This window comes from Osmerus eperlanus, chromosome 5 (assembly GCF_963692335.1).
Source record: "Osmerus eperlanus chromosome 5, fOsmEpe2.1, whole genome shotgun sequence".
Lineage (NCBI taxonomy): Eukaryota > Metazoa > Chordata > Actinopteri > Osmeriformes > Osmeridae > Osmerus > Osmerus eperlanus.
In genome coordinates this window covers 18910072-18918758 of record NC_085022.1, presented here as the reverse complement: position 1 = coordinate 18918758, position 8687 = coordinate 18910072, and positions in this window count along the sequence as shown.

The following is an 8687-nucleotide window of genomic DNA, read 5'->3' as shown; positions in this document are numbered from 1 at the left end:
GTCACGTGAAATGTTTGTCAAATGATCGTCATGTAATCAAATTGTACTGTCGCTTACAAATGACGTAGTGTCTTGTGGCGACTTGCTGCTGAAAACTCAAGAAGCCTATCACTGCAGCCATCTTGTGGATGTAAAAGTTATTGTATGTCAATAATAACATTTTCTGAGGGTTTTACGGTCCACGTTACCACCAAGAGATCCCATTATTTCTATTTCCTTGAATCTTGGTGGGTTGAATCCTTTCAAATGTTGTCATGTCTCCTATCACTTGCAGCATTGACGCACTACCTGTGTCTGTGTCCCTTCTGCTAGTGATTCAGCCTGACACCGAGCCAATTAACTCAACAGGAAGAGTAATAGAGTGCTGATGCAGTACCGCTCGAGCGGGACCGCTCGAGTTCAGGGAGAAATAAATGCCAAGGTTGATTTTCTAAAATAAAGACGTGCCCGGCCTTGTAATAGGACTATATATTTTTCTTAGCACTGTGGACATGGAATACATTCCATTTATAAAGCAATACAGTGATGCTGGTGATATATATGTTACTCTGATCATTATGTATAACAAGTTTCATCTATACCATCGTCTTTTACACTGAGAACACAGGGGGAACAGATTTCCCTGGAGGTCTAAGGGAAGTGGTTCCCCTCCTTGTATATTACAGTCTTGCCATTTAGCAATACAGTGATGCTGGTGATGTATGTTACTGTGACCATCATGTAATTTATAACAAGTTTCATCTATAGGCTACATAAGTCTTTTACACTGAGAACACAGGTGGAACAGATTTTCTTGGAGGCCTGAGAAAAGTGGTTCCCCCCAGACTGTAATATATGGTCCACCTCCAACCACTTTTTTCATCCTTTCAAATATTTTTTTCGAAACTATTTTTTCACACAAAGTGAAAAGAAAGAGAGAGTGGGAGAGGAGAAGAGAGAAGCCTAAAACAGAGTACACATGCAAAAACACAATAATTTACATCTTGGGACAGGTCAAGTTCAGTTTGTTATGGTTCATTTTGCACTTCGGGGCGGTACTGGGACAGTGAGGAAGAAAGTTAGTTGCGAGCCCTGGACTATATTATATTCCACTCAGCAAGCATATCTTACCTTAATGATTCTGAATGCAAATGTCTTATATTGAGCTGCAATAGAAAGGCTGGAACACAATAAATGGTTTATAAAAAAATATATATATATATATATTTTACTTTATCTTTTTGCATTGTGCTGGAGATCCACCTTCGTTTTTACTAACCCTCAAATTGGAAAATCGAAGTGTTTTATGTGTGTGTGTATTTTTTATGTCTAGCTGCACCAGTGTTCAGCCTCAGGGAACCGTTGCTGGGGCTCCAGCTGATAGATTGTTTTGATTTACCATTCACTTTAACATATCTCTGCAGGGTTGACCTACATGCCGCAAAACTGAAAGCGCGTGTGTGTTTACTGGTTTTATAGGGCGAGAGCAACATAGAAGGGTAGAGAAAAAGGCAAGGCATATGCTTGTGTCAGTTTAACCACTGTTTCCTTTTCCTGTTCTCTGCAATACTAAATTGTCTAAATTGTCATTTAGACAATATTACACACATTTTTCGCTACAATTCGAGACATGGTATAAATGATGTATTTACTGATGTGTGTGTCCATCTTTGCCTGGCATTGTCACAAGTGTGTGTAGATAAAGAGATCCTTTGGAGTGTCACTTCACTGTTTTAGTCCACTTCATTTAATCCTGACAAGGACACCCCAGGCATTTCACTCCATGGCACAGACCAGCTTTGACAGACAGCATGTGTCACCTTCCCTTGCACATATGACACTCCCAGTCTCATACCTTCCAAATAATGATCTGATCCTATGTGTGCAAGTGTGTGTGTCTGTGTATGCAGGTGTTTGAGTGTGAATGTGTGTGTACTATAGGTGTGTTTGTGAGTGTGTGTGTGTAAATATTATAGACGTGTGTCTGTGTAGCCTACCATTGAATATGTAACTAAGAGTTTTGAGGTATTTAGACATGGACAGTATTTGTTCTTGATTCCTAAAGAGGGCGATGTGCATGTTTGTTTTTTCATCTTTAGGCGGTTGTAAAAGAATAGACCAAAACAGCTGACGCCAACAGGTGGAGAAAATACATCTTCCTTTCAACCCTGGTCCCCTGGGACGAGAGAGGCTAATCACAATGGGCAGACAGGTGAGTGTTTGCCTCCAGATACCTGCTCATACCCGCAGGAGAACATCCTTCCATTCCCTGCGCTTTGTCTATTTCTCTACGCCTCCTATTGTGGATTTTAAGTTGTGAAGTTGAAACAGCGCCCGTCATGTTAATTGTACTGTCCAAAGCTCATTATTTTCTCATTATTAGTATTCAAGATGTTACTGTTGAGCTTCGTACCTTATGTCTGTTTTAATGGATTATGTTGAAGCAACAAAAACTGAGGCCAGTCAGCCATGAATTGAGTTTGGCATAAACTTTAGAGTCTTCATCCTGATTGATGGAGATAATGCTGCAATTCTACAGGCAGCACTGGGGCTGTCTGTTTGAGCACTAGAGGGCACTATCTGATCAAGTCATGTCTGATTAACAGCCTAAGGAGATTCCTAACTGAGCCCTCTTCTGAATGAGGTAGTCTGTAGCTGGTGCCTTCCTTTCTTATTGGTCTTAAGTATTATTTTATGAATAACTTAGCTCCATTTGTTGTTCTAGGACAATTCCTGAATGTGAGTACAGTGTTGCTGTTACTGTTTGTTTGTACAGACAAAGAGTAGTTGTATATTACTCTTCTTGGATGGTGCCAGTGTCTTAATCCATTTTCCTCTCTCCTTCTCTCTCCCTTCCTTTTTTACACTTTCTCTACCTTGATGAGACCTCACACCTTACTCCCTCACCTGTGTGAGGGAGACGCACACTAGCCTTAGTTGCAGAACCTGAAAATGGGGGGTGGACAGAGGGAGAGAGAGGTACAAATAGAGAGAAAAGAGAGAGAGAGATGGGAGAGAGAAGTACAAATAGAGAGAAAAGAGAGAGAGAGAGATGTGAGACAGAGGTACAAATAGAGAGAAAAGAGAGAGAGAGAGATGGGAGAGAGAGGTACAAATAGAGAGAAAAGAGAGAGAGAGATGGGAGAGAGAGGTACAAATAGAGAGAAAAGAGAGAGAGAGATGGGAGAGAGAGGTACAAATAGAGAGAAAAGAGAGAGAGAGATGGGAGAGAGAATGCACACAGCTGTCTGTTCAGCACCACCGGTCTGAATCTTTCTGGAACAGTCAGGACCATGGACAGCAAATGTCACTCTCTTCTGTCTGAGCTTGCCCCGCCATTGGTCAGAACTCTACTGCAGAAAAGACTGGGAGGAAAAGTGGGATTTATAGAACTTAATTCTAAACCCTTTGCCTGCCTGGGAACTGGTAACCATGTACTCAAATGCCCAATTATAGAAGATAAACTCCAATGTGAGTACATTGCATTGATTTACACTGACCGTAAAGGTCTCTAATCTACATTTAGAAACACAGTCAACACAGTTCGCACGTAAAATATTTGTACTATTTTACAAAATGCTGTAGGATGTGGTGCAGCAACAGTGTACACTAACCTAAACCAGCATTTGTTGCTGTGCTGTCATTGTAGCAGTTGTGTCTTGCTCAAATACGGCACAAATGTGCAATGGAATCTAATGAACCTCTCAGAAGAAACTTGAGCTGGAGATCTCATGAATGTTTGAGGACATTCGAGGGGGGTCAGATCGCTGAGCGGTTAGGGAATCGGGATACTGATCAGAAGGTTGCCGGTTCGATTCCTGGCCATGAAAAATGACGCTGTGTCCTTGGGCAGGGCACTTCACCCTACTTGCCTCGGGGAATGTCCCTGTACTTACTGTAAGTCGCTCTGGATAAGAGCTTCTGCTAAATGACTAAATGTAAATGTAATGTAATGACACATTTGGCTAACGTGCACCATTACAGTTACGCTAAGCTCTCAGTCCATACTATTGCTCACAATGATGTTGAAATGCAACTACGGTAGCGGACACGTACCCTTCTAGGACCCCGAGGAGGGTTTCAGAGCAAAGCAAATACAAACGCCCAAAATACAAACACCTCATGGATATACATTACCTATGTTCCTAGAGGCTTATGATCTGAGAGTTATGATCTGTTAGCGACCGTGACCAAGGTCCGCCCTTGCACCCTGCTGTCCAGAGCTGCTAAGTAATCTTATAAACCATCCTGAGTGCCCCTCAGGCTTTCTCTCCCTCTTCTCACCAGCTGACCTGCTCATCTGTTATTGTCGAACAAAGCTGCTCTTCACAAGTGATTTGTTCTTTTATAGAGCTGACCCCTGCCTTACCCCGGCCCTCCTCCTGAAGACCGACAGAGCCAGGACACCTAGAGCCACGCCAGGAGAGATAGGCTATACTATATCCAATGGATTCCTCAAGAATCTTTGAGTATTACTCTCATGGGCGTTGTCGTGTTTTGCTGGTCGCGTTAGTGCCTTGTGGAATACTTATTGTTTGAGATCATTTGGAGAACACAAGCGTGCTCTACATCAACAGCTTGTAAAAACAAAACCTTCCCTTTTCATAAGCAGATTGAATAAATGATTCATAATTGTATACAGGTGTTGTAAAGTGAAGCTGCATCCCATAAAGTATCATTAACATGGTGCATTAGAGTCAACTCAGAATTTACAATCAGATGAATCCCATCAACACACCACATTTGCCACATTAACAAGCTACTTTAAGAGCATCTGTGTTGAACTCCGTGTGTGTGTGTGTACCAGGGCATTACTAATGCATTTCATTAGCATGCTACTTTAAAAGGAGTTCACTTAAATCAACACGCTAGATTGCCAGTGCATGCTATATTACAAGTCTGATATGATCATAAGCAGAATATGGCTAGATGGGAAGTTGCTGTCACAGGAATATGTTTGATATGCAAGGATCACAGTACCGATATGATCAATTAATCTCAGGACAACTGAGATTGACCCAGTGTCATCTCATTCAAGCGGTCACCTTGAGGCGTGTTCTGACCTCCAGCTCCCTCTATGTAGTACTTGCAGATTGCCTTCCCCTTCTTATCCTGCTGCTTCTCATCAGTCCTCCTCTGCCCCTTAGGGACAGCAAAGCCCCGGTGCTTTCCGAACAACTCTGCCTGAATTGATTATGATCTAGTTAACCAACAGGCTACACTTTCAAAAGCAGAGAATATGCTCAGTCCTGTGTATTTCCATATTCATGAAATGCAGGTGTCAAACTTAATGAGATTTTTTATCATCATTGTTATTTTTCTGATTTAAATACTGCCCTGTCATCCATGTTAGTTGTAAAAGCCAGGGAGACGACAGTATGCCCTCTTTCAACCTTGCAGCCTCGCACGGGCTTGAAAGCGACTCGACAAACTGCAGCTGAACAAAATGCAATATTTCCCACCATAAAATCCTGCTCCCACTTCTAGTGCGAGAAAACCTACTATAGAGACAAGTGAAAACTGCTTCAGCCGTAGTGAGCCACATCTTCCTGGATATCATCTCCAGTGCAGGCTTAATAAGTAAAGTATAGCCATGCCAAGAGTCTCATTAGCTTGCTAGCAGTAAATTACCAAGGCAATCTATTACCCTGGCCTGATCAGACTCATCTAGTCCTCACTCTGCATAGGGCTGCAGTATTCTGCACCCGTCAGATGGGTATTTAAGCTATCAAGCTGCATATCAGCTCCCATACACCAATGTTCTTTGAGTTCGTCTCCCACAGGGACTGGAACCTGGAACCAATTACCGCTCCAATGCCCACAAACTCAGATCCCATTTCTTAGTGACATGCTCAATGAAAGCTGTTCCCTCTTTCTCTCTCTTTCCTTGCTGTCTTTCACAGCTGTCTGTGTCCATCTGTCCAATAGATACTCCGATACTCCGTCCAGGGCTTCCATTCTCACAGCCCCTGATCCAGTAAACTTCACTTTCCACTTTGGTGTGATGTCACACAGGTGCTTCTCTTACACCTCCCATCTCCACCTGGGATGACCTTCGTCCCCTAAGCGATGACCCCCATCAGCTGATACACAACCTTATGATCAGGGTCATAGCTCCATGGAACCAAACCATCGAGCAAACCAGAAAACCCACCGTGAGAGCAGTCAGCCCACATGATGTTTTCCCCAGCTTTGTCAGAGTGTTTCTGTGGAGACTCATCCTTTCCTGTCGTGTGAAGTCGGGAACGGTCTTTCTTCTTCTTCTTGTTCTTCTTCTTCTGCTTTAACGTCACGTGACCTCACTGCTGAAGCTCAGTGGTGTGCAACAGTCAGACCATTTTCAACCAAGGATGATCAACAGCTTCAGTCGCCAGAGACTGCCATGGCTCAGCGCTCCCACTAACACACTCACACACACATACACACAAAAACACAGACATACACATATACACACACACACACACACACACACACACACACACACACACACACACACACACAGACAGACAGACACACACAGACACACATACACACACACAGACAGACACACACACACACACACACACACACACACACACACAGACACACACACACACACACACACACAGACACACACACACACACACAGACATAGCAGTACTGATGCCAGACAGACAAGCATCAGATGTGCTAAAGTTCTCTCTCTATGGGGACTTGAAGCAATAGCTGTGTTTTCTTTGAGAAAATGTAATATCTACATGTGCTGCTGATAGCACACTGTCACTCAGTCCCTTGTGAAATGGTATGAAATGTTCCTAAAATGTACGCTTTTATCGCCCAAAAAAAGGAAACAGCGAAATGGGAAATAGTTGTGAATTAGGAAAGCAGCTGGTGGAGAATTCAGAGTTGTTTTTGTACCAATGGGATGAAAGACACAAGTGTATAACATTGAAGTGAAAAGTGGTAATGGAGGCTTTATTTACAAGGAGTAAAAACAAGTCATCTTAAAGGTAAAAATACAATATAAATACAATTACTGTAAAAAGACTAACATGACATTTTGATCTACAGATTCACATCAGAGCCTTACATTTACACTACAATCGGAAACAGATCTACTTAGACTTATTCTTTCTTTCAAAGGTGACCCTTAACAGATTATGCCAGTCTTGTCCTCCATCATGAATATGTAAATAACCTTTTGGCTCAATTTGGGATCAGATCAGTTTGAGGCTGTATGGGACTGACTTGCTGACTGCTAAATATCCAGGAATCTCATTGACATAGCTGGCAGTCATGATGGAATGGAATGTGAGCAGAATATTTGAACTGTGTGCATTTGTATAATACGTTTGGACATGCTTGGGCTGTATGTGTCGGTGTATTCATGTGTGAGTGCACAACTGTGTGTGCCTGAGCCAAACAGGTTATTGATCTGATCGGAAGCACGTGTGAGCACGCTCAGATTGGGCAGGCCAAAGAGATGGTTTGTATCCCAACTGTGAGAGGATGCATGTGGAATAACAAAATAATGATGAACTGATGAGCCACGGAAACTGAGCAAGGACAAGCTGAATGCTGCAGTATCTGTAGCAGTGCACACACACACACACACACACACACACACACACACACACACACACACACACACACACACACACACACACACCACACACACATTCCTCTATTATTAATGCTGGTGTGAATTACCTCCGGAGAGAGAGAGTTTACACACAGGTGAAGACTGAAGCTTTTTTACTCCACCTGCCTCCATTTCCAGTTCCACCTTTTATGTCTGAGAAATCCTCTGACCCCCCCCCCCCCCACATACACACACACACAGTCACGAGACACCCTGTATTGCTGAAAGGAGGCCTCCCCGAGAATGGACCACATACTGAGGGTATTTTTCCCTTATGTCTGGCTGGCTTGTCCCTGTCTGGCTAAGCTTAGATCAGTCCTCCAGCTGGGTCCGGTTGAATGAACAGGTATTGTTTACCCAGTTAGGATCACCTTACTGGGTCGGCACAGGGGACAAAAAGAGGCTTCCATGCCTCCCTCACACACATACGCAAACACACGCAAACACACACGCCCAAAAGAACAGGTAGACCTGTGTGTGTGTGTGTGCTTGTCTCATCATTCCAGCAAGAGAAAAGAAGTACAGCTAGTTTTAACCTCCTGGGTGGAGTCTGGTCTGCTGTTTAGGTTTTAAGTGTCTACAGGAGACGGCATCTTCTACCCAAGTCACATCAGTTGTATACTTAAGCGAAGGTTCCTCCTGGGGCCTGGTCCTCTCTCGGTGTCGTATCTTGCTGTTTCATGGTGGAGTTGACAGTCACATCCTGCTCCTGCATGTACAGTCTGGTAAGTGTGCCAGCCTGAGAGAGCACACTTTGAACGAATGCTTAGTTCTTCCGTACGCACATGTAGGCCTATCCCTTTGTCGCCTGTTGAAGGTGTACTTCTATCTCCCCCCCTCCCCGTGACTTGTTACTTATCCTCTGTGACGCTCCTCTCTTTTCATCACTGCCACCTCAAGGATTCCTTCCCCTCTCAACCCTTCCATCTGCTTTAATTAGCGGGAGTGCCTGTCGGGGGCTGAGGAGGTTGGTCACACCGGGGCAGAACTGCAGGTGGGAGCCCACAGTCAAACTACACTCTCATTGAACAGGCACAGCAGCTGTCTGGTGGGCAAGCGTACAGGTGGGCCGCGTCGCACACACGCC